This window comes from Delphinapterus leucas, chromosome 3 (assembly GCF_059928025.1).
Source record: "Delphinapterus leucas isolate spDelLeu-1000000601 "Yukka" chromosome 3, BTC_Dleu_Yukka2, whole genome shotgun sequence".
Lineage (NCBI taxonomy): Eukaryota > Metazoa > Chordata > Mammalia > Artiodactyla > Monodontidae > Delphinapterus > Delphinapterus leucas.
The window spans coordinates 15,520,873-15,547,923 of NC_143131.1; the positions used below are offsets into that span (position 1 = coordinate 15,520,873).

Here is a 27,051-nt window from a genome sequence, read left to right on the forward strand (position 1 = left end):
TTTGCAAATAATATGTTCTTTTCCTCTTTCTTTACATCAGAATAAGCATTATACTTCTTAGCTAGAATAATAATAGAGGATATTCTAAGATTCAATCAATGAGGGGAATAAACAATGTTGAAATAGTAGACTCCTAAGAACAAAATGTGTTTTATTAAAGAAACATTCTCCCAAGCATTGTAAGTAAATTTACATTAAATATTAAAGCTTTCTAAAGAAAAATCTATTTACTCACTTAAAAAAAAAAAAAAAAAGAACAGTGCAAAGTGCCCTTGCTGTTGCTACTGAAACTACTTTTGTCAAGACTATCCCTCTAATATCCATCCTTCTGAGTGCTATAATTTTAGCCCTTACTGACTCATTCAATATTAGACTAAACTCTAGGAATAACAATAAACTGTCCAGCATTTAGAACAACAAAGACAGTAGAAACACATTTTGTGATATAATTCTCATCTTAGTTTGTTAGTCTTATTAAGAAAAATAGTCTCGGATTTAAAGTTTCTATCATTTGTCCAGGTCTAAAATGATGTTTTCTAAAAACATTTTAATACAGTCGATTAAGTCACTTTCTTCTGTGCCAGTCAAAGTCCCAGAGAGACTATAATGATGACCTCAGTTTGGGAATGATGGCAACCACCATTGAAGAGAGGAAATTAGTTTATATTTGAATGGGATCCTTTTTTTTTCAAGTACAAAATTAGTACTCTCTCCCTCTTAGCACAAAATGTACTTGCTAGGATAGATTCAAGCTTCCTTTACTCAGCCTTCCATCTGGCTTAATCTCGGCTGAAGGGGAGAATCACAAAGCAGATGTCCGTCAAGGAGGATGGTCTGACCTCTTGGTTTAGAAGGCGGGGTGGGCCATAGCTTCTACTTCTCCAGTGGCTTCTCCCTCCAGACATAATCTCCATTTAGCCTGCTGCTTTAAGAACATGGGCTCCATTTCTTTTGTTGTTTTTGTCTGAGGCTTACTGCAAATATTACAGCACAGCAGAAAGATTCAAACGGCTCCATGTGGTGTTTTGAAATTCATCCCTCCTGTAGGCTGAGTGACCTGCAGGTTGGACAGACTGCCAAACTTCAAGAGCTTCAGCATTTCCTTACTGTCAGGATCTACTTCAGTGATTTCCTGATCCCGGGCTGAGACCTCAGGCACGTAATTATCTCTCCTCTCCCTCGCCTCCTCCTGCAGCTTGATGGAGATACGTCTCACTGGACCACTCTGAATCCGCTTCATCAGATGTGTGACATAGCCTGAGATCTTGTTGTGGAGCTTCTTGCTGGGAATGATGGCGATCTCCTCTCACATGTGCTTGTTGGTGTGCAAGTCATTGCCCAGGCGCATGTAGTACTTCTCAATGATGACCCGGGCTGCCTTCTTCATGGTTTTGGTGCAGAAGTGGCCCGTGTTGGCGGTCCTTGGTAAAAGAGGTTCATTTCTTTATTAGATGACAGACTTTAGGTCTCTGGAGTATTTTTCAGAGAATTTTTGCTTTTCAAGAACAGCTACACAAAATAATCTTGAGCCAAAGTATTCTTTCTTTAGATTTCTACCAGAAGGGGAATAGAACTACAAAGTTTTATTTTCAAAATTCTCATGTTCAAGTCAATAAATATTTAAAGTCTATAAAGCACTATACTAATGAGAAGCCAGGGATTGGAAGAGTTGGTAAGATCAAACTGAAAAATGAAGACAAACAAAACGCCATATTTCTGCCTTCCAGTTGCTGATACCTTGTTGAAGAGATGAGGACATGTCCTAATAATCTGGTACAAACTGAGTTGTACCAAGTGATGCAAAGGAAGCTCAGGCTCATTGGGGGTGGTAGGGATGTGATTATTGGGGAAAGCCTTTTGAGTGTTGACCATTGAGTTGAAGCTCCGAGGTCTTCAACAAAGTGGAAAAGCGTTACAGACCCAAGAAGGAACTTGCACCAAGTCCCAGCAGCTTGAGGGCTCAGATTCCATTCTAGGAAAAAGGCTACAATGAAGGATGTATAGAGGGTGTGATGGGACGAGGTGGGAGATAAAACTGTAAAACGATGGAATGCCTTACTTATCTTTTTGTAATTTTTTTGTCATTATTGGAAGTACATATACATATATTCCCTTTCCAGAATGTGTCGTCCTACCATAACACTATCCAGAATCCAGAAAATGATGCCAAACAGTTCATGTGTTTCCCCTTGACAACACTTCATCCTGTAATGCGTCCATCTCAGGGGGTCCCAAGCCAGTCTCCCCTCTTTAGCTTCTGGTACCTTTTCTCTTCACCATGGCTTTCTAGAACAGAGGCCAGCAAACACTTTCTAGAAAAGGCCAGATGTTAAATATCTTAAGTTTCACAGGTCAAACATTCTTTTTTACAGCTACTCAATGCTGCTGTTAAAGAATGAAAGCACCCATAGACAATAGGTAAATGAATGGTGTGGCTGTGTTCTGATAAAACTTTATTTAAAAAGCAAGTGGCAGGCCAGATTTGGACCACTGGTTATAGTTTATGGACCCCTGTTCTAGGACTATCAACTCCTTTGTCTTCTCCAAAGGATCTTGTTCCTACTCTCTGTCTTCAGTCAGGACTGCTAGTTATTTGAAATCATCAGATTTCCAGTCTTGGTGAATCTGGGGTAGGACCTGATTTTGGAAGCAATGTTAAAAAGGATGGTCTTTTCTTGTCTGAACTTCAAGATGAAGGATCTAGAAGACAAAACTTTTAGCACAACTCTAGGGTGTTACTGTGTTTGAAGTGTCTCTCTTTTTTCTAGTTTTGCCAAAGACATCTTTCTGCTAATTTAGCTCATTTGGGCCAGGGCTTGAGAATGGAACTAGGTGTGTAATATATTCCAAGAAAGGGGTCAGCCAGAAGTGGAAAGATGGGAGATGAAGAAAAATACCATTTTGCTATATTTGTAATCCCCAAACCTAGTTTTTGAGTGACCACTATTTGTCAATCCACTAATTTTCCTTTAATTTAACTATTGTAACACGGGATCCAAAAAAATGAAGCATTTCAGCTTAATGTATACACAGTGGAAAAATCCATTGGAGATTGTTCATCAGGAGAATAAGCGTTCAGAATTTTTTATAGAAAATATAATTCTGATAACAGTGTACAGTATAGAAGAACAAGTGGGCTTTAGTTAAAAAGTCTCAGTGGTTGCCAAGGGTTGGAGGGAGGGATGGATGAATAGGCAAAACTAGGATTTATTTATTTTTATTTTTTGCGGTACACGGGCCTCTCACTACTGTGGCCTCTCCCGCTGCGGAGCACAGGCTCCGGACGCGCAGGCTCAGCGTCCAGGGCTCACGGGCCTAGCCGCTCCGCGGCACGTGGGATCCTCCCAGACCGGAGCACGAACTCGCGTCCCCTGCATCGGCAGGCGGACTCTCAACCACTGCGCCACCAGGGAAGCCTCAAAACTAAGATTTTTAAGGCAGTGAAACTGTTCTGTATGGTATTATAATGGTGGATACATCTGATACATTAGTTCAAACCCATAGAATGTGCAATACCAAGAGTGAACCCTAATGTAAACTATGAATTTTGGGTGATTATGGTGCATCAATGTATGTCCATCAATTGTAACAAAAGTACCACTCTGATGCAGAATTTGATAAAGAGGGGAGACTATACTTGTGTGAGGGCAGAAGGTATATGAGAAATCTCTGTACCTCCACTCAATTTTGCAGTGAACCTGAAACTGCTCTAAAAATTAAATTCTACTTTAAAAGAAGTCTCTGACAAGGAATAATCCCAGATTTAACTAGTGAGATGGCATACATAGGTGCCATTTATGGCCCTCGGAGACACCCTTAGTAAGCGCACAAAGACAAAATTCCCAAAGGGCAGAGTAGGGCTGGAAGAGATGCAAGGCGTTTGCCTTAAGACTGTGGTCTAGACAGAGTGCCGCTCTGTCAGTCAAGCAGTATGCAGATTGTACTTTCCAAAATGACTGCAACAAAAGCTCCCATCCCACATTTCTTCTTCCTGTGTGATGCTGTAGCTCCTCTTATAGAGGTGTAGGGGCTTTGTTTCTCCCCTTGAATCTGACAACAGCAGAACTGATGCTATGGAACTTCCAAGGTTAGGACATGAAAGTCTATATGGATTTCACCTGGAGCTCCTGAGACACTGTTCTGGGACTTAGTCACCATGCTGTGAGGAAGTGGCAAGACCACACGGAAGTGGTCTAACTTTCTGGCTAAAGCTCCTTTTGAGGTCCCAGCCAGTAGCCAGCATCAACCTCCCGACATGTGACTAGGTGAGTCATAAGGTGACTCTAGCCCCAAACACCATCTGCTGCAATAGCGTGAGAAACCCCACCCCCAAGCAAACACTGCCTAACTGAACCTAGTCAACGCCCAGAACAATGAGAGAAAATAATAAAGCGATTTTTGTTGCTTTGATGTGAATCTTTACACAGCAATAGATAACCAAATAAGCACAAGGGGTACAAAAAGAGAGGCCCACGCTGGGTAGTTCCTGCTGTTTAATAAATCAGTAGAAAATAATAGTTAATAATATCATGTCTAGTTCTTATGTTCACTTTTTAATATTTCCATCAAGTGGCCCAAGATTCCTTTTAAGGACCACTATATTCCCCATCTTTCCTAAAAGTGCTAACAGGACTGACAAGATCTGGTTTCTCAGATGCAAATGGTCCACATGAGCCAGAAGCCTGGGAACATACACATCATGCTCAAACAACTATCCATGTATTTAATTTAAAAATAAAAAAACATTGCTCATCACTCCATAGGTACTAGGCTGATACATTCAAGTCACAAGATATCAAACCCTAGAGATACAATGCCTTTTTTAATTTTGCAAAAATTGCCTTTTTATCCTTAACGCATTAATTCATCTTTTACTTTTTTTTTTTTTATCTTGCTCATGCAGTAGCATATCTCCTGGGATCACTGCAAATCTTGATAAGGCCCTGTGGTGTGTACTTTAACCTAATTATAGAAGCAACTCCAATGGCCTCTCATTCACTTGGATGCGAAGAGATGCATGACTTAACAGGGTCACATTCTTGGGCTAATTCCACTCTTCAGTCAGCCAAGAGGCAGCTGCTTGAGCATGTCCAAGGATGTAGAATGTGGCCACTCCTGCTTCCATGCCAACACCCACCCTCTTCATTCTCTACAAACAAAATTCTCTCCCACTTAAGGGCAAAGGATAACATCACCTCTCTGGCTTCTAGCTGCCCATTCCTTCCTCTAATTTGTATAACCACATTCCTCACTTCTTCCCTCCATGACCTGAGATAATGTGTCTTTTCTACTTCAAGTCAAAATCTTCCTCTTTTTTCTGAAGCCTACCACTTCCCAACTTTTTTTTTTTTTTTTTGCGGTACGCGGGCCTCTCACTGTTGTGGCCTCTCCCGTTGCGGAGCACAGGCTCCGGACACGCAGTCTCAGCGGCCATGGCTCACCGGCCCAGCCGCTCCACGGCATGTGGGATCTTCCTGGACCGGGACACGAACCTGTGTCCCCTGCATTGGCAGGCAGACTCTCAACCACTGCGCCACCAGGGAAGCCCCACTTCCCATCTTCTCAGAGACTTTCTCCATAAATAATACTCTCTTTTCTGTATCTTCAACCTCTTCCTCTTTCCTGACACTTGACCCTCTGCCTATAAATTTTTTTAAATTTTCCCATTCTAAAGATTAACTCTTCCTTGTCCTCGTATCTCTTTAGATACCTCCTTGTCTTCCTTTTCAACCAAACTTTTTGAAAATGTTGTCAATATTTGATTTCCCTTGCTCAAATTCTATTCATTCTTTGTTCTAGCATCATCTCAATATTGCCTACATCATTTGAATGGTTGGGGTCACCAATGATTTTCGGAAATTATTCCAAGACTTATTGACTTGCTCTTTGTAAATCTTTAGAGATTCTCAACCATTTCATCCTTTGGAAATAACCTATCTTCCCTGTTTTCCACATCACTCTCTCCTAATTTGACTTGACTTCCCTCTCTTCCTTCCCTCCCTCCTTCCTTCCTTATTTTGTCTTTTCTCTCTCAATAATATATAGGGTCTTGTATTAGTCAGCTCAGGCTGCCATAGCAAAATATTATAGATTGGGTCACTTATAACAGAAATTTATTTTCTCAAAGTTCTGGAGACTAGCAGTCCCAGATCAGGGTGCCAGCCAATTCAGTTCCTGGTGAACTTTCTTTTCCTGTCTTGCATATGGCCACCTTCTCGCTATATTCTCACATGGAGTTTCCTCTGTGCATGCACAGAGAGCAAGCAAGAGATCTCTCTCTCCTCCTCTTATAAGACCAACAGTCTATGGAATTCAGGCCCCACCCTTAACTCTTTTAACCTTAATTTCCTCCTAAAGATCTTATCTCCAAATACCGTCACGTTGAAACTTAGAGCTTCAACAAATGAATTTGGAGAGCGGACATAATTTAGTCCATAGCAGGTATAGTTTGTCACATAAAAACTAGGCAGAGGCACACAGTTCCACATTTGCTTGCAGCTTGGGCACCTCTCTCTTTCCCCTCTGATGCCCTTAGTGAGTTGTTGGCATTTACTTTCACACCTGTTACTTCAGAATCCCAAGATGGTTGCTACATCCTCAGAGGTTTTCCTTGAGAGGCTGAAACCAGGCAAACCTATGAGCCAAGTTCCTTTTTTTAGAAGCAAGAAAATAATAGCGGCCCTCAGACTCCCTTTATTTCTTCCTAACCAGAACTGCCTCACATGCATATCAATGGCAAGGGGGATTTCCACAACTGATTTCGTCTAATCAACATCCACTTTCCCTGGGATAAGGGAGGGGTGATTCTACAGCACACAGGGTTCTGTCAGTCATGCAGGCAGAAGGACATGGCTGACTTCTATCTTTCTGACTGCCCTCTCTCAGCCTTCTTCTTAAAGCCTCTTACTTCAACTGGCCCCTTGTATTTCAGTCTCCAGGATTCTTTACTTGGACTAATATTCTCTCTATACTCTTTTCCCAGGTAACCTCATTTATGCCCACTGCTTGCATTACACCTTAAACATTATAGACCCCCAAATCACTTTCTCTAGTCTAGATATCTTCTACTGGCTAAGCTTATATATATATCTAAATGTCTTCCTGGCATTTCTACCAGGATTTTTCGCAGACATCTCGAAGTCAACATGTTGAAAAATGAAACTCATTTCCGTTTCCAATGCCACACATTCTCCATCTCTTTGGTACTCTCTCTGTTGTTTAGTGGAAACGTCTCATAACGATTTACCCAAGCAAACAAACCACTATTATCTTAGGTGCCTTCCACTCCCTTACCTACCACATCCATTTAGTTACCAATATCTCACAAATCTCTGCACTTTTTTTCATCCCTACTACCTCGCCTTCCTCCTTTAGCTTCATTTCCTACTATTTCCTTTCTGTCATATTACAGTATTTATCAATCTAGGACCTGCTTCTAATAATGCGAACCTTTGTTTGCATATCTTTCATGACTGCCAAATTTTAAGGGACAAGAGGGCATTTTTACATTCTTCTTTTACATTCTTTTTTTTTTTAACATCTTTATTGGAGTATAATTGCCTTACAATGGTATGTTAGTTTCTGTTTTATAACAAAGTGAATCAGCTATACATATACACATATCCCCATATCTCTTCCCTCTTGCCTCTTTTACATTCTTGTACTCATTGCAACCTGGTACATGGTAAGCCCTCATGAAACTAAGTTCAATTCAGCGACCGAAACTCATATATATAGAAATGATAATGCAATGTCCTTGCACTGGGCTTTCTTGCTCTTCTCAGCATAAGACACTTGAGGGAAGAATCTTTGTTGTTCCCTTCCTTTGTAACTTTCCAAAATACTGAGTGCAGTGCTTTTTACTACTGATGACAAACACATTCAAAAATATCAACAGATTAACTCCAGAAAACAAAGCGATATGCTCTATAGTTGTGGATGGACATGGCATTGATATATTTTTCCATGTTGTATGCAGTACTTTCCTGTCTGCATTACACATAGACTCCCTGGAGTTGGTCACCATCAGGGTGTGTAATTCTGTAAAATGGAATCTTGGCTCAGATCAGGTCTGTGGTGTCTTCTGGATCTCATGTCTTGTGATTCCATGATTATAAGATTACTGAGAGAAGCAAGTTCATTTTGACGTAAATAAGCCCATGAACTGGGGAAGGAAGAGTGCTGTCCCTGATGATGTTCTGTAGTAACCATTTGGCTCAAAAAAAATGAAAATAGTTTATTTTTAACACTAGGGGATAAATCTTAATCTTCGAAGTTCTCAAAGGTATGATTTTCTTTTTGGAAAACACTATTTAAGAACATCAATACACCCCTTTGAATTTGGGTCAAAATTTGATGACATAGCATTAATGGTTATGTCAGAACTACTGGGACAAATCATAGGTATTGAGATAGTCTTTCGTCAATGAAATTTTATCAGTGTAATAGCTATTTCCAGAATACACCCCCATAATTAAAACTAAGATAGGATATGGGATTAAAATACCAAAAACAGTTGATCATATTGAAATGGAGCAGGACCCTATGGTCCTTGCCCCCCATGTCTTCAGCCTGCCTTTTGTCTGTGGAAAAAGTTTAGCCAAAGAACAAGTTTAATCAGAAAATGAGAAAATGCAGAAATAAAAGATAACAAGAAGACTAAATAATAATAGTTTAGTCATTAAGCAGAGTCAAGGACCTTTAGTTCCTCCTCAAGGGCTATAGATAATATTCTGAGCCCTATCCTGTGAGCTGTCTTATAGATACTGAGACCCCCACCAGGTGGAAGAAGTTAACTACATGAGGACCAGGCTGTAAACATGACATAAGCTGCCACAGTTCTGAGAGCTGGCCTCAAAGAAATGGGAACAAACTGACCCTGGAACTAAAGACTAACTGTATTTAAAACAATCAAGATGATGCTGATCAGACCACCACATGACCAATCTCATGATGACTGTCAGAGCTGACTGCTGTTTCTGCATGTAGCCCCCTTCCTCTGTCCATAAAAGCTCTTGCCCCCTGATTGTCAGTGTGGGGCGGAGTAAACCTTTGGACAGGTATCTGCCCTCCTCATCTCCCTCCACACATTGCTGGCATCTGAAATAAAGCAAACTTTCCTTTCCACCAACCCAGCCTCTTTATTGGCTTTTGAGCAGTGAGCTCAATTTAGGTTACAATATCACATTTAAACTTATTTTGACTAAGTTGAGTGAAATGTGCTTTCCTTCTAAGAACACGTGATTTTCAATTAAATTACTAGAAATAAAAAATAAATTAGTTATCCTCTCTAAGTTCTTATTTTCATTCCATTATTAACCTCCTCCTTGCTTTGAAAGTTTTGCACTTGAGAGCTTCCCTGGTGGCGCAGTGGTTAAGAATCCACCTGCCAATGCAGAGGACACGGGTTCGAGCCCTGGTCCGGGAAGATCCCACATGCCTTGGAGCAACTAAGCCCATGCACCACAACTACTGAGCCTGCACTTTAGAGCCCGCAAGCCACAATTACTGAGCCGAAGTGCCACAATTGCTGAAGCCCGCGCACCTAGAGCCTGTGCTCTGCAACAAGAGAAGCCACCGCAACGAGAAGCCTGTGCACCACAACAAAGAGTAGCCCCGCTTGCCGCAACTAGAGAAAGCCCTCATGCAGCAATGAAGACCCAATGCAGCCAAAAATAAATAAATTTTTTAAAAAAAGAAAGTTTTGCACTTGAAATTACCCTCTTTACTCATAAATTTATCTCATCTTTCTGAAAGTATAAGGAGCAATACACTTTATTTATACAGTGTTTTACCATCTGCAATGTCCTTTTTGATCTATTTAACTACATCTAAACCACACGTTAATCTCATGAAGCAGACAAACCAGATATAATTTCACAGATGAGGAAACTGTCACCTTTACCCAAGATCGCATGATTAGAAAGTGATAAAACCAAGAGAAGACTCAATATCGTTTGATATTTAGTCTACTGCTCTTTGCAACTTGGCAACCATTCCAAACTCAAAAAATATATCTCCCTCTGCCTTTTATAAAACAGCATTAAGATCGCACTGAGATGCACAGAGTATAAAATTGCTTGTATACTTTTGATCTTTTCTTTCTTCTTGCCATTTCAGTTTTGAAATGGCAAACCTTAGGAAGGTATCTCAGGTTTATACAGTGAAAACTTTACTTCTCAGGACTTGGGAAAGTCTAGTCAACATTGCTGAAATAGAAAAAAAACATGTTCTTCATGGAATATTCATAAGACAAATGTATTTTTAAAACTTGCAAAGCTGGCTGAGTTACAACCTCATAAGTGATATTTCAAAACATGTTAGAGGTCTTCTGCTTGTGGCCATAACAAAGTAACTTGTACCAGACTAATCCTTTCACCAGAGACAACTATAAAACTGAACAAAATATGGGAAATGATTATTTTTAGATGTTAGACTATAGGCAACACAGATCTGTGATCCCCAAGGGGAGCAGGGGAGCCTTAAGATCACAGTTATACAAGCTTCTACCTGGAGGCATTCTGCAAATGGTAGGGTGGGGGCGGGGCAGGGAGCCCCAGCAGGGTACAGGTGTCTCACTGGTCAGAGAAGGCAGATGTCATAGCTCTGGGCTGCAAGGGTGGCTGGAAATTGTGGGCCAGGAATGAAGAGAAGGGAGTCATACAGAAATGAAGTTCCAGAATTCTGCACGTGGTTCCCCTTACTCTTTGGTGCAATACAAAAGTGTGTATGCATAACGCAGAATCCATAAGGCAGGGTAAAAAACGCTATCAAATAAAGAAAAATTACTGGGGAAGTTTGAGTTGAAAACTATTAGAACTCATCTAGTCTGGGAGACACTTGAGTACTGACCAGAGTGGAGACAACTCATTAAATATCCCTGACATTCAATGGAGACGCAGGGAAGGTCATGCTAATCTAGTTCCACAGTAAAACTACTCTGAAGTGTCCCTAACAAAGAGTAAAAATTATCCTTGAATAAGTTCAGCTTAAGTAAATGCATTACCTATCTGCTGGAACAAAATTCAATATTCTATTAAGGAAGAATGTAAAAGCCAGCTCTTTAGCAACATAGCATCCATAGTATCCGGTATATAACAAAACATTACTAAACATTGTGAAGAAGAAGCAAAATGTGATGCAGAACCAAAAGAAAAGTCAGTCAATATAAATGTAAATTGTTTATTTTTAGCAAAATGAGATAGATCTCAAAAAACTTTGAATGTTTTGAAGTAAGATAGCTGTTTTGGAAAAAACTTTTTCCAAAATAGATAAAGGCACAAAGAGAAAAAATTTTAAAGGAGTCAGAAAGAAAAAACATAAAAAGAGCAACCACTAACCTCATTAGAAACAACGTATGCCAGACTACATTAAACTGACATCTTTAAAGTACTGAAAGGAAAAACTAAACCTAAAATCTTGTAAATATCCTCCAAACATGAAGGAAAAATAAAGACATCTTTAGGCATACAAATACAGAAAGAATCTGTCATCATCAGGCAAGCACTACAAGATATATTAAGAGAATTTCTTCAGACTAAACGAAAAATGTTTCCAGATGGAAATTCAGTCTACACAAAGAATGGAGAGTTCCAAAAAAAGTAAATATGTAAATAAATATAAATTATTTTCTCTTGTGGCTTAATTCCAGAGAAAAATGGAAGTATGCTGTTACAAGTATACTTGTATACAGTATATATATATATATATATATATATATATATATATATATGTCAGTAAAGAATGAATATTGTAAACTGAAGAGCAACCAATTTAAAGGAGAAAGGAAAGAGAAGAGGCATAGCTGAAAAACCAGTAGAGGGCATAAAATGGTATCTTTAAAAATATTTAATCCAAAAGCATGCAAGAAAGGAAGAAAAAAAGAAAAAAGATCTAATGGGACAAAAACATAGTGAATACAAGATGGCATATTTAAACACAATCAATTATTTGGTAATTGCATCAAATAGCACTAGACTCTAATTAAAAGGAAAGGATTATCAGACTGAATTTTTAAAAAAACAATATGCTGTTTATAAGAGAGAAAAGGATGGAAGAAGGTATACCTCTTAAATATTCAGATAAATGTTGGGCTGGCTATATTACTATCAAATTAGGCTTCAGGACAAAATAATATTTTTAGAGGTAAAGAGGGACATTCTATAATAAAAATGTGGTCAACAAGAAGACATTAAAATCATAAATGTGTATACACCTAATCACAGAAATTCAAAATACAAGAAGAAAGAAACTAATGGAACAGAATGGAGAAATAGGAAATTCCACAGCTAAAGTTTTAGATATCAGTACTCTTTCCTCAATGATAGAATAAATATACAAAATGCTCTGTGTGGATACAGAAGACTTGAACAGCACTGTCAATAACTTAACTAACACAATACACATTTTTTCCCAAGTGATCATGGAGAATTCATTGATATAGACCATATGCCATGTAACAAAACAAATTACAAAAAAATTTAAAGAACTGAAATCATGAAGGGTACATTCTCTGACAATAAAGAAATTAAATTAAAAATGATTGAAAAATAGATATCAGAAAATTCCCAAATATTTGGAAATTAAGAAATCTATGTCTTAACCCCTTGCTCAAAGAAGAAATTAGAACGTATTCTTAAGTGAATGACAATAAAAATATCACTATCAAAATTTTTGGGATGTAGTGTTTGGGGGAAATTATATATCTCTACTTGCCTATATGAAAAAGAGGAAAGGATTAAAATCAACAGTTACTGCTTTCACCTTAGGAATCTAGGGAATGAAGTCTAAACCCAAAATAAGCAGAAGGAAGGAAACAGTACTGGTAAGAGTGGATATCAGTGAAGTAGAAAACTGATAAATAAAGAAAATCATGAAATAAAAATTTGGTTCCTTGAAATGTTAACAAAATTGATAACACCCTACCTTAACTGATTAAGATAAAGACAGAGAAGGCACAAATTATCAATACCAAGAAAGAAAGAAAGAACATCAGTAATGATCCATAGACATTAAAGGAATAATAAAGTTTATGAATCACGTTATATCAATAAATTCAACAATTTAGATTAAAGGGCAAATTCCTTGAAAGACACAAATTACCAAAACTGGCGTAAGAGGAAACAGAAAATCTAAGTAGCCCTACAATAATTAAAGACATGTATTTGTATTCAAAAACCTTCCCAAAGTAAACTCCAGATAATTTCATTCATGAATTCTACCAAACAATTAAGGAAAAAATAATATCAATTTTACAAAATGTATTAGAGTTCAAAACATGGTTTTGTCTTTATTCTTTGATTTTAAGAGTAGCTCACTAGGTTTAGAGATTGGCCCAATCTCTAAATGATATGACAATCATGAAAATCTTAAAAACTGTGTTGAGGAAATAGATAAAACTAAATGAGAACAAGAATCTAATTCAAAACACTGATATTTGTCATTCTTTCCTAAGCTAGGCAGGAAGCTGAGGACACTAAGTGAGAGTTCAGATAGGTTTTACCATGCTCTGTCACAGGTATCCTATACTGAGTTGAAACTATATGATCCTAGTATCCTGCCTCATTTTTCTCTTCTCTTTCATATGAGTCATTTAAATTTGCTGTATATTCTCTCTTCTCCCATTCCCAGCAAAGAAGCCGCTATCTCAGCCTGGATGTGGAGAGAGGCCAGGGAAGCTTCTATGAAGACGTGATACCTATGCTGAGCCCAGAAGGGTGCACATGTGTTGTATGCAGACGAAGCAGCCAAAGAAGCCAGGAAAGCAGCATGGCCAAAGGCACAGAAACAAGAAAGCTTGCATTTAAAGAACTATAAGAGGCTCCTCCATATTGGACCAAAGAGAAATGCAGAGGTGGGGGAAAGGGGCAGAGGGGTCAGGGTAGATCACAGATCACATCCGAATGTGGCATCCTCCTGAGGAATTTAGCTTCGAAAACAGGAAGTTACTGAAGGATTGCAAACATGATCAAATCTGCAATGTGCAAAGGACACTCTGATCATGCATTTGAGGGAGGGTGGACCTGTTCATCAGATATCACAGTAGTTTAGTGCAAGACAATGAGGTCCTGATCAAAATTAGAGACAGTGGAGAACAGAGAAAGGAATACATATGGATACAGAGTCAGAGTCCATAGGACACAGTGACTGATCCAACATCAGGGGTGAGGAAGAGGAAGGAGTCTAGCTGATTCTAAGGTTTCCTGCTCAGATGGCTGTGTGGATAGTATGTCCTTCACTAAGATGAGGTCCCACTAGGGGACTAGGGAGTTACTATGCTTGCATTTGTGAATTGATGAGGTATGAGGTGAAATGTGAGGTCTAATAGGCATTTGTATATATCCTGCACTCAGGAGAGAGGACTACAGACTGATATTTGGGTTTCATCAGCACATGAAGTGAATGTGCAACCAAGGTATATATAAAATGAGAAAAAAAGATATATGTGGCTGATGTAGCCATGTGAATAGAAGAGATCTCCACGATATAGAAAGGGAACATTACATAAGTAGTGTCAGAGGGGATTTTTATGTTATATTTATAAATATATCATTTCTATGTAAGCTAGAAACTTTCCTTGTTCCAGATCTAAGTTGTACATTCCTAACTCTGAGAGTGATTTCAAGGATGACATCTTTTACTCCTAAAGGAAGCTACTGGAACAACAATAGAAAAGATAACAGTCAGTGATTATCTCTTGATTATAAAATATTAGGGAAAAAACATTCAACGTATATGTACTAATGATGGAGACACCATATGTTCAGCAAGAGTCAATTCTCCTCTAGCCTATAAACTGTACAATAAACTCCATCTCCTCTACAAATGTCACGACCAACACCTCCTCCTTCTGGTCTTCTACTGTCACAGCAATACCCCACAAAGTTCTGTAAAGCTGTAATGCAATCTTTTTTTTTTTAACATCTTTATTGGAGTATAATTGCTTTACAATGGTGTGTTAGTTTCTGCTTTATGACAAAGTGAATCAGCTATACATATACATATATCCCCATTATCTCTTCCCTTTTGCATCTCCCTCCCTCCCACCCTCCCTATACCACCCCTCTAGGTGGTCACGAAGCACCGAGCTGATCTCCCTGTGCTATGTGGCTGCTTCCCACTAGCTATCTATTTTACATTTGGTAGTGTATATATGTCCATGCCACTCTCTCACTTTGTCCCAGCTTACCCATCCCTCTCCCCATGTCAAGTCCATTCTCTAGTAGGTCTTCGTCTTTATTCCCGTCTTGCCCCTAGGTTCTTCATGACCTTTTTTTTTTTTTAGATTCCATATATATGGGTTAGCATACGGTATTTGTTTTTCTCTTTCTGACTTACTTCACTCTGTATGACAGACTCTAGGTCCATCCACCTCACTACAAATAATTCAATTTCGTTTCTTTTTATGGCTGAGTAATATTCCTGGTATATATGTGCCACATCTTCTTTATCCATTCACTTGTCAATGGACACTTAGGTTACTTCCATGTCCTGGCTACTGTAAATAGAGATGCAATGAACATTGTGGTACATGGCTCTTTTTGAATTATGGTTTTCTCAGGGTATATGCCCAGTACTGGGATTGCTGTGTTGTATGGTAGTCCTATTTTTAGTTTTTTAAGGAACCTCCATACCGTTCTCCATAGTGGCTGTATCAATTTACATTCCCACCAACAGTGCAAGACGGTTCCCTTTCCTACACACCCTCTCCAGCATTTATTGTTTGTAGATGTTTTGATGATGGCCATTCTGACAGGTGTGAGATGATATCTCATTGTAGTTTTGATTTGCATTTCTCTAATGATTAATGATGTTGAGCATTCTTTCATGTGTTTGTAGGCAATCTGTATATCTTCTTTGGAGAAATGTCTATTTAGGTCGTCTGCCCATTTTTGGATTGGGTTGGTTGTTTCTTTAATATTGAGCTTCATGAGCTGTTTATATATTTCAGATATTAATCCTTTGTCCATTGATTCATTTGTAAATATTTTCTCCCATTCTGAGGGTTGTCTTTTCATCTTGTTTATGGTTTCCTTTGCTGTGCAAAAGCTTTGAAGTTTGATTAGGTCCCATTTGTTTATTTTTGGTTTTATTTCCATTTCTCTAGGAGGAGGATCAAAAAAGATCTTGCTGTGATTTATGTCAAAGAGTGTTCTTCCTATGTTTTCCTCTAAGAGTTTTATAGTGTCCGCTCTTACATTTAGGTCTCAAATCCATTTTGAGTTTATCTTTGTGTACAGTGTTAGGGAGTGTTCTAATTTCATTCTTTTACATGTAGCTGTCCAGTTTTCCCAGCAACATTTGTTGAAGAGACTGTCTTTTCTCCATTGTATAACCTTGCCTCATTTGTCATAGATTAGTTGACCGTAGGTGCATGGGTTTATCTCTGGGCTTTCTATCCTATTCCATTGATCTATGTTTCTGTTTTTGTGCCAGTACCATACTATCTTGATTACTATAGCTTTGTAATATAGTCTGAAATTAGGGAGCCTGATTCCTCCAGCTCCGAATTTCTTTCTCAAGATTCCTGTGGCTATTCAAGGTCTTTTGTGTTTCCATACAAATTGTGAAATTTTTTGTTCTAGTTCTGCGAAAAATGTCAGTGGTACTTTAATAGGGATTGCATTGAATCTGTAGATTGCTTTGGGCAGTATACTCATTTTCACAATGTTGATTCTTCCAATCCAAGAACATGGTATATATCTCCATCTGTTGGTATCATCTTTAATTTCTTTCATCAGTGTCTTATATTTTTCTGCATACAGGTCTTTTGTCTCCAGGTAGGTTTATTCCTAGGTATTTTATTCTTTTTGTTGCAATGGTAAATGGGAGTGTTTTCTTAATTTCATTTTCAGATTTTTCATCATTAGTGTATAGGAATGCAAGAGATTTCTGTGCATTAATTTTGTATCCTGCAACCTTACCAAATTCATTGATTAGCCCTAGTAGTTTTCTGGTGGCATCTTTAGGATGTATAGTATCATTTCATCTGCAAACAGTGACATCTTTACTTCTTGTTTTCTGATTCGGATTCCTTTTATTTATTTTTCTTCTCTGACTGCTGTGGCTAAAATTTCCAAAAAAATGTCGAATAATAGTGGTGAGAGTGGGCAACCTTGTCTTGTTCCTGATCTTAGTGGAAATGGTTTCAGTTTTTCACCATTGAGGATGATGTTGGCTGTGGGTTTGTTATATATGGCCTTTATTATGTTGAGGTACGTTCCTTCATGCCTACTTTCTGGAGGGTTTTTATCATAAATAGGTGTTGAATTTTGTCAAAAGCTTTTTCTGCATCTATTGAGATGATCATATGGTTTTTATTCTTCAATTTTTTAATATAGTGTATCACATTGATTGATTTGCATATATTGAAGAATCCTTGCATTCCTGGGATAAACCCCAGTTGATCACAGTGTATGATCCTTTCAATGTGCTGTTGGATTCTGTTTGCTAGTATTTTGTTGAGGAGTTTTGCATCTATGTTCATCAGTAATATTGGCCTGTAGTTTTCTTTCTCTGTGACATCTTTCTCTGGTTTTGGTATCAGGGTGATGGTGACCTCGTAGAATGAGTTTGGGAGTGTTCCTCCCTCTGCTATCTTTTGGAAGAGTTTGAGAAGGATAGGTGTTAACTCATCTCTAAATGTTTGATAGAATTTGCCTGTGAAGCCATCTAGTCCTGTGCTTTTGTTTTTGGAACATTTTTCATCACAGTTTCAATTTCAGTGCTTGTGATTGGTCTGTTCATATTTTCCATTTCTTCCTGGTTCAGTCTTGGAAGGTTGTGCTCTTCTAAAAAGTTGTCCATTTCTTCCAGGTTGTCCATTTTATTGGCATAGAGTTGCTTGCAGTAATCTCTTATGATCCTTTGTATTTCTGCAGTGTCAGTTGTTACTTCTCCTTTTTCATTTCTAATTCTATTGATTTGAGTCTTCTCCCTTTTTTTCTTGATGAGTCTGGCTAATGGTTTATCAATTATGTTTATCTTCTCAAAGAACTAGCTTTCAGTTTTATTGATCTTTGCTATTGTCTCCTTCATTTCTTTTTCATTTACTTCTGCTCTGATCTTTATGGTTTCTTTCCTTCTGCCAATTTTTGGGTTTTTTTTTGTTCTTCTTTCTCTAATTGCTTTAGGTGTAAGGTTAGGTTGTTTATTTGAGATGTTTCTTGTTTCTTAAGATAGGATTGTATTGCTATAAACTTCTCTCTTAGATCTGCTTTTGTTGCATCCCATAGGTTTGGGGTCGTGTGTTTTCATTGTCATTTGTTTCTAGCTATTTTTTTATTTCCTCTTGATTTTTTCAGTGATCTCTTGGTTATTAAGTAGTGTATTGTTTAGCCTCCATGTGTTTGTATTTTTTTACAGATTTTTTTCCCTGTAATTGATATCTAGTCTCATAGGATTGTAGTCAGAAAAGATACTTGATATGATTTCAATTTTGTTAAATTTACCAAGGTTTGATTTGTGACCCAAGATATGGTCTATCCTGGAGAATGTTCCATGAGCACTTGAGAAGAAAGTGTATTCTGTTGTTTTTGGATGGAATGTCCTATAAATATCAATCAAGTCCATCTTTTTTAACGTGTCATTTAAAGCTTGTGTTTCCTTATTTATTTTCATTTTGGGTGATCTGTCCGTTGGTGAAAGTGGGGTGTTAAAGTCCCCTACTATGAATGTGTTACTGTCGATTTCCCCTTTTATGGCTATTAGTATGTACCTTATGTATTGAAGTGCTCCTATGTTGGGTGCATAATTATTTAAAATTGTTATATCTTCTTCTTGGATTGATCCCTTCATCATTATGTAGTGTCTTTCTTTTCTGTTTTAATACTCTTTGTTTTAAAGTCTATTTTGTGTGATATGAGAATTGCTACTCCAGCTTTCTTTTGATTTCCATTTGCATGGAATATCTTTTTCCATTCCCTCATTTTCAATCTGTATGTGTCCCTAGGTCTCAAGTGGGTCTCTTGTAGATAGCATATATACATGTCTTGTGTTTGTACCCATTCAGCCAGTCTATGTCTTTTGGTGGGAGCATTTAATCCATCTACATTTAAGGTAATTATCTATATGTATGTTCCTATTACCATTTTCTTAATTGTTTTCAGTTTGTTTTTGTAGGTCTTTTCCTCCTCTTGTGTTTCCTGCCTAGAGAAGTTCCTTCAGCGTTTGTTGTAAAGCTGGTTTGGTGGTGCTGAATTCTCTTAGCTTTTGCTTGTCTGTAAAGGTTATAATTTCTCTCTCAAATCTGAATGAGATCCTTGCTGGGTAGAGTAATCTTGGTTGTAGAGTCTTCCCTTTCATCACTTTAAATATGTCCTGCCACTCGCTTCTGGCTTGCAGAGTTTCTGCTGAAAGATCAGCTGTTAACCTTATGGGAGTTCGCTTCTATGTTATTTGTTGTCTTTCCCTTGCTGCTTTTAATATTTTTTCTTTGTATTTAATTTTTGATAGTTTGATTAATATGTGTCTTGGCATGTTTCTCCTTGCATTTATCCTGTATGAGACTCTCTGTGCTTCCTGGACTTGATTAACTATTTCCTTTCCCATATTAGGGAAGTTTTCAACTATAATCTCTTCAAATATTTTCTCAGTCCCTTTCTTTTTCTCTTCTTCTTCTGGAACCCCTATAAGTCGAATGTTGGTGTGTTTAATGGTGTCCCAGAAGTCTCTGAGACTGTCCTCAATTCTTTTCATTCTTTTTTCTTTATTCTGCTCTGCAGTAGTTATTTCCACTATTTTATCTTCCAGATCACTTGTCAGTTCTTCTGCCTTAGGTATTCTGCTATTGATCCCTTCTAGAGAATTTTTTATTTCAGTTATTGTGTTGTTCATCATTGTTTGTTTGCTCTTTAGTTCTTCTAGGTCCTAGTTAAATGTTTCTTGTATTTTCTCCATTCTATTTCCAAGATTTTGGATCATCTTTACTATCATTATTCTGAATTCTTTTTCAGGTAGACTGCCTATTTCCTCTTCATTTGTTAGGTCTGGTGGGTTTTTATGTTGTCCCTGCATCTGCTGTGTGTTTCTCTGTCTTCTCGTTTTGCTTAACATACTGTGTTTGTGGTCTCCTTTTCACAGGCTGCAGGTTCATAGTTCCCGTTGTTTTTGGTGTCTGCCCGTAGTGGCTAAGGTTGGTTCAGTGGGTTGTGTAGGCTTCCTGGTGGAGGGGACTAGTGTCTGTGTTCTGGTGGATGAGGCTGGATCTTGGCTTTCTGGTGGACAGGTCCGCATCTAGTGGGATGTTTTGGGGTGCCTGTGAACTTATTATGATTTTAGGCAGCCTCTTTGCTAATGGGTGGGGTTGTGTTCCTGTCTTGTTAGTTGTTTGGCATAGGGTGTCCAGCACTGTAGCTTGCTGGTCGTTGAGTGGAGCTGGGTCTTGGTGTTGAGATGGAGATCTCTCAGAGATTTTTGCCATTTGATATTATGTGGAACTTTGAAGTCTCTGCTGTACCAGATTTCTGAACTTGGCTCTCCCACCTCAGAGGCACAGCTCTGACGCCCGGCTGGAGCACCAAAACCCTGTTATCCACACAGCTCAGAATAAAAGGGAGAAAGAAAGAAAGGAAGGAAGGAAGGAAGGAAGAAAGAAGGAAAATGAAACGAAATGAAATAAGTTATTAAACTAAAAAATAATTATTTTTTAAAAATGTTTAATGTAATATAAAAAAAAAGAAAGAAGAGAGCAACCAAACCAAAAACCAAATCCACCAATGATAATAAGCACTAAAAACTACATAAAAAAAAAAAAAAAACAAGAAACGGACAGACAGAACCTTAGGACAAATGGTAAAAGCAAAGCTATACAGACAAAAGCACACAAAGAAGTGTACACATACACATTCACAAAAAGAGGAAAAGGGAAAAATACGCATATATCGTTGCTCCCAAAGTCCACCTCCTCAATTTGTGATGATTCGTTTTCTATTCAGGTATTCCACAGATGCAGGGTACATCAAGTTTACTGTGGAGATTTAATCCGCTGCTCCTGAGGCTGCTGGGAGAGATTTCCCTTTCTCTTCTTTGTTCGCACAGCTCCCGGGGCTCAACTTTGGATTTGGCCCCGCCTCTGCGTGTTGGTCGCGGGAGAGGGTCTGTTCTTCGCTCGGACAGGACGGGGTTAAAGGAGCCGCTGATTCGGGGGCTCTGGCTCACTCAGGCCGGGGGGAGGGAGGGGCACGGAGGGCAGGGTGAGCCTGCGGCGGCAGAGGCCGGCGTGACATTGCACCAGCCTGAGGCATGCCGTGCGTTCTCCCGGGAAGTTGTCCCTGGATCATGGGACCCTGGTGGTGGTGGGCTGCACAGGCCCTGGGAGGGGAGGCGTGGAGAGTGACCTGTGCTCACACACAGGCTTCTTGGTGGCGGCAGCAGCAGCCTTAACGTCTCATGCCCATCTCTGGGGTCCGCGCTGATAGCCACAGCTCGCGCCCGTCTCTGGAGCTCCTTTAGGCGGTGCCCTGAATCCCCTCTCCTGGCGCACCCGAAACAATGGCCTCTTGCCTCTTCGGCAGGTCCAGACTATTTCCCAGACCCCCTCCCGGCTAGGCGTGGTGCACTAACCCCCTGCAGGCTGTGTTCACTCTGCCAACCCCAGTCCTCTCCCTGCGCTCCGACCGAAGCCCGAGCCTCAGCTCCCAGCCCTGCCCGCCCTGGTGGGTAAGCAGACAAGCCTCTCAGGCTGGTAAGTGCCGGTCGGCACCTATCCTCTGTGCGAGAATCTCTTCACTTTGCCCTCTGCATCCCTGTTGCTGTGCTCTCCTCCACGGCTCTGAAGCTTCCCCCCTCCGCCACCCACAGTCTCCGCCCGTGAAGGGGCTTCCTAGTGTGTGGAAACCTTTCCTCCTTCACAGCTCCCTCCCACTGGTGCAGGTCCCATCCCTGTTCTTTGTCTCTTGTTTTTTCATTTCTCTTTTGCCCTACCCAGGTACGTGGGGAGTTTCTTGCCTTTTGGGAGGTCTGAGGTCTTCTGCCAGCGTTCAGTGGGTGTTCTGTAGGAGACGTTCCACGTGTAGATGTATTTCTGGTGTATCTGTGGGAAGGAAGGTGATCTGCACGTCTTACTCTTCCACCATCTTGAAGCTCCCCCCCTGTAATGCAATCTTATAGCCACTCTTCAACAAGACACCATCAGTAACTTGATAGTATAGTCAGAGTGAGATTTACTGTGAAGGTATTGACATTTAGCCTTGTGTTCATTTGGATGTAAAGTTTTCTAGTATTTGCAAAGGTAATTTATTTTTATATTCTTTTTCTCAAAGAGGTCCCCCAAATTACATGAGCTGCAGCACACCTGTACCACCCCTGGGTAAGGAGTATAACTCAAATGTTATAGACAATAGATTAGTAAGATTAATCTAATGTTTTTTCTTTCATTAAGTTAAATTAATATATTTGAGAACTGGTTTTCACACTCAACTCTTCTGAGTTTAGGGTCCATGACCTTCTAACTACAACTGGAGTTCTCCACCCTGTCTGTACACTTGAATTGCCCAATGGACATCCAGGGTTGAGAATCACTGCCTTATACTCCTTTTGTTAACATTTCTTATAGTTAAATACAGATTAAAAATTTGAAAATAATACATTCTTAAGGAAATTTTCCAAAAGGCAAAATAGTGGAACAAAGAAATGAAATCTTTGCATTTATTTTTCAAGTAATCAGTTCGCTGATGGTTCAACTGTGCCTCTTGTTAATGAGTGTTAATGAACATTTAATCATACAAAGATAAGTTGTTTCTTCTTATCTGGAAAAATTCTAATTTGGCAAACAGACTGTATTTGTTCTGCAATCAGTTATTGATATTTTTTCTGACTTGGAATACATAATTAAATATCTAGTGACTCTCTGTTTTCTAATCTACATAAGTTTGAATCAATTTTTTTTTTTTGCGGTACGCGGGCCTCTCGCTGTCATGGCCTCTCCTGCTGTGGAGCGCAGGCTCTGGACGTGCAGGCTCAGCGGCCATGCCTCACGGGCCTAGCTGCTCCGTGGCATGTGGGATCTTCCCGGACTGGGGCATGAACCCGTGTCCAGTGAATCGGCAGGCAGACTCTCAACCACTGCGCCACCAGGGAAGCCCTGAATCAAATTATTTTTATTCAGGTTTTATTCAGTTGCCCTTTGAGCTTTCCATCAATGACCACCGTCCCCACTGGCATCTTCACTTCACTGATGCGTTGTCTCTTGCTCTGCATTCTAGGTATGGAGCAGAAAAGCACTTCCCTCAGCAGTTGAGCTTTTATTAGCTTCCATTGCCTAACTCAAGCATTAACTTTGCTTATAAAAGCTACTTTTTCAACCTGTCTTTTCAACAGTTAACTTCCATATCTAATAAGGACTAGAGAAACAAGAGCAATTATATGTGAGAGAAATTATTTGCATAGTTCCAAATTCCCCTGGTTCCCTTGGACAAACAGTCTGCTCTTGTTTTGTAACTCCCTTTATCCATTTACGGTGGCACTTCTTACCTTCCATAAATGATTATTTTTCTCCTTTTAGGCAACTCAGAGAAACTGTGATGTAATGAATAGAGTAACTGACTAAAAGACTTAGATTCTGATCCATCTGAAGTGCTGTGTAAAATTGCCAGAGGTGATTAAACCCTCTGAAACTCAGTTTTTAAAATAACTGTGAAGTTCAAATATAAATATGACTTCAGTCTAACTCACAGAGTTGGTCAATAGACAAATGTGATATTTATATCATCTTTTATTTGACAAGAAGATATTTGCTCTTGGAAGATATTTGTTCTTTGACTGCAAAATCTTTGACTGAATGCATGCAAATTTAGAAAGCTGTACTATGAAGTATACTCCAAATGAACACTTTATCCACCTAAGCTTTTCACCTGAGTGTGGTAAACCACAAGAGGCCACATGTCTTTCTTCACTAATTGGAAAATATTATAGACATTCAATATTTCCTTTCACTTAGAAATGCCTCCTAGGAAGATATGTATTACCATATTTTAAGAGTATGAAGTGTCTAAATGGTTTAAAATCTGATCGGCTTTCAGTAATTCAAGGGCCACTATTGATTGTTACACATGAGTATCTGTAAAATTAATTCCTTGTACAACATTATTTCTCAAAGGAACTTAAGCCAGTATCTCCAAATATGTGATGGTAAAAATCACAGCAAGGGCTAAATGTTCACATTGATACTCACTTGAGTCATTGAATGAGACAGGAAACACAGACATTGTTGAGTAGACTAAACCTCTCATTTGACAGATACTGAAACAGATTAAGTGGTTCTGTCAAGCAGCTGTTTTATTATAGAATTGGAATTAGAACCCTTAAATCAAAGTGTAGGGCTCTTTTAACTACTCCATACTAACTATGGAGATATTCCCCTCAATGTTCTCACTAAAACAGCAAATATTTAAAATTGCAGGGGTTAGGGAAAGAATATGTTTAAAAAGTAAGAAGGCAAAGTATTTAGATTTTTATCAACGCTTCAACAAATGTTTCCATTTTATAGTTTGATATCATAGGAGAGATGTTTCATTGATATACTACCTGAGCTCTTGGTTCCAGCATGGGTTTTCCTCGTAGACTATTAAAGCCTAGTTAAAACATATTTAATTTAGTTGCTCACTCATATTTGCAGCACTGGTCTTAAGTTGAGATTTAATTCTAGAAAGCATTATACTAAATTAATCTCATTGGAGTTCATTTTATTATTCTTATGTAGCAAATTTCAAAAAATTCACTTAAAAAAAAAAGAGCGGAATAATTTCATATAAACTCTTTCCCAGTGGATCAATCACTTTGAAATCCACTAAACAGCCTAGTAAGGCAAACATTTTCCCTTGTTCAGGGCCAGCATTTAGGTGCACATTTTCAAAGTAATGATTACCAAGATGTTAGCAGTGTTAAATATTATCAGTTCTGCAAACTTGCATGTCGGGTATTCTGGACATTTTTAATCTGGACAAAATGTAAAGCAGGGGAAATCACCTAGAAAATTTAGCAAACATAGACTTGGCTTTGCCGTTGGAGTGGGAGAGAAGACACTTTACACTGTTGCTTATACTACAGCTGTTCCCAAATTCTTGTGTGGCAATTGCAAAGAGGAATGCTTTCTTCATAAATGTGTAACTCCAAGATTATGGCCTTTTCTTTAAGAAGTAGGCTTCATCCCAGTTGTTCACTCTTAAGAGGAGATTGCAGGAGCTGGATGAATACTTCCATACCTAAATAGGAATTGTGTTTTCTGATAAAGAAAAGAGTTCCCAAACATCACGATGGTAAAAGGGCGTGATGCTGCTTGAGCCCCAGCTCTATCACTGATGCCGGAGAATCCCTCTACCCTCTCTGGGACTCGGTTTCTTCTTGTGTAATATGATGATCCCTATGACCCATTCTGTGCCAACTTTGAATCCTCCCAAGTGTCCAACTTCATTGTTCAAAGCAGGCTTCTTCTTCACCAGAGACTAAGATTATACCAGAAGTCAATGTTTTATTTTGTTAAATTCAGTGCTACAACCCTTTCTCTGTGAATGAATGAATGAATGAATGGAATATAAATAATGACACATATAGGAGACAAGGGAATTAGAAGGCTGCATATGTGGTCATTCATTGTAGAGTGGCTAATAACCTCAATAACTACAAGGTGTGTCAGATTCAAAGGAGTGAACAAAGAGCATGTTTTCTAAAAAAAAAAAAGCCCATTTGAAGTAAATTATTTTTGTGAGGTATATTGTTTGCTGCTCTCTTTCTGTTTCATATACACAGAAAGAGCATATTATACTCTCACATAAAATCCACTCAGAAAACAAAAGTGTGACAGGAGGAGTTCACTTTCTGCAGTAGGATGCATCTGGTGAAACATTCCATCCAGTTTTTAGAAACAAATCATCCATTGCAATCACTATGCTGTAGTCTAGAAAGAACAGAGCACCAGGAGATGGGAAAACCTGGATCTGTACCCCCTGAAGGAAGGGGTCATATTTTCTTGGTTTATTTTACCTTCCTAGAACTTAGCTTGGTGCATGACACATAGAGAGTACTCAAAAAGAGGACTTCTGCTACAAACTCTGCTGCCTCCTAGGTAAGTGTCCTGGTTCAGGACACTTTTGAAAACAGAAGTTGAGGCAGAGCTGTGTGCTACGGCTTCCTTGGGAGGTCCCACCACAAGGCAGTAGGAATAAGGGAGAAACAATGAGAAACAAATTGAAGGTGGTACGTATGCTGCAGAGACAGCTAGTTCCCAGCACAGGATGCCATCCAAATATGCCATGTAGAAACCCTGAGCCTCAGATGCATCCACCAGAGGAGAGGAATTTATTTTTTCAGCTCCTATTTGTGTCCTATCCCTCACTTTACCCGCGGCAACACTGACTGTCCCACACGTGAGCGGCATGACCTGGCTGTGCTGGGCAACTGCTGGAGTAGCCATATTGCATTGCCTACAGTACAGCGCCTCATCTGAGCCCAGGGGTGATGGGAGGAAGCAGGACCACGGCTAAGCCAAGCTGACCTTCGACGCAGGGGCAGCTCTTCCTTCAGAGGCATCATGGAGGCCATGCCCAAGGCCAGCATCCCCGGCGTGCCCACCCCACCAGGAATGGAGGCTCAGTGGGTCTCTCCACTGAGCTGGTGGCCAAGTCCCAGGAAACAGGCAAAGCTAAGCGTATCCGGGGGGCTTGGGGGTTGTTGAACAGGGTCAGGAACAGTGTGGCATTTTAGAAAATTATCTGACCCACGTCTCGGTTTCTTCAGCTCCAAAATGCTGATCATATACATGTCCTCCCATGTCGTAAGAGTATCATGAGGATAAAAATGAGTCACGGGGCTTTAATCTTCTCATCCTTCTCGTCCCTCTCTTGCATGCATCCTGTAAACCTCCAACACAGGAAGAATGCCCTCACCAACAAGCTCTCTGTCTGTCACCGGGAGATGCTAAAAAAATATCACACAGCCCATTAAACTGGTGTGCCGGCCTCAAGTAGACCCTGCTCACCGACACTCAGCCTTGCTGCTTTTCCCCACTGTTTACTCTCTTTTCTGCACCTTCCCCTCCGCTCTCTATTCTCAACACAT

General features: G+C 39.4%; 1 pseudogene; it reads right to left on the bottom strand.

Annotated features, from left to right (window-relative positions):
* Nucleotides 1-816: 816 nt before the first annotated feature.
* On the bottom strand, nucleotides 817-26,550 carry LOC149749510 (small ribosomal subunit protein eS17 pseudogene; annotated as a pseudogene).
* Nucleotides 26,551-27,051: the final 501 nt, after the last annotated feature.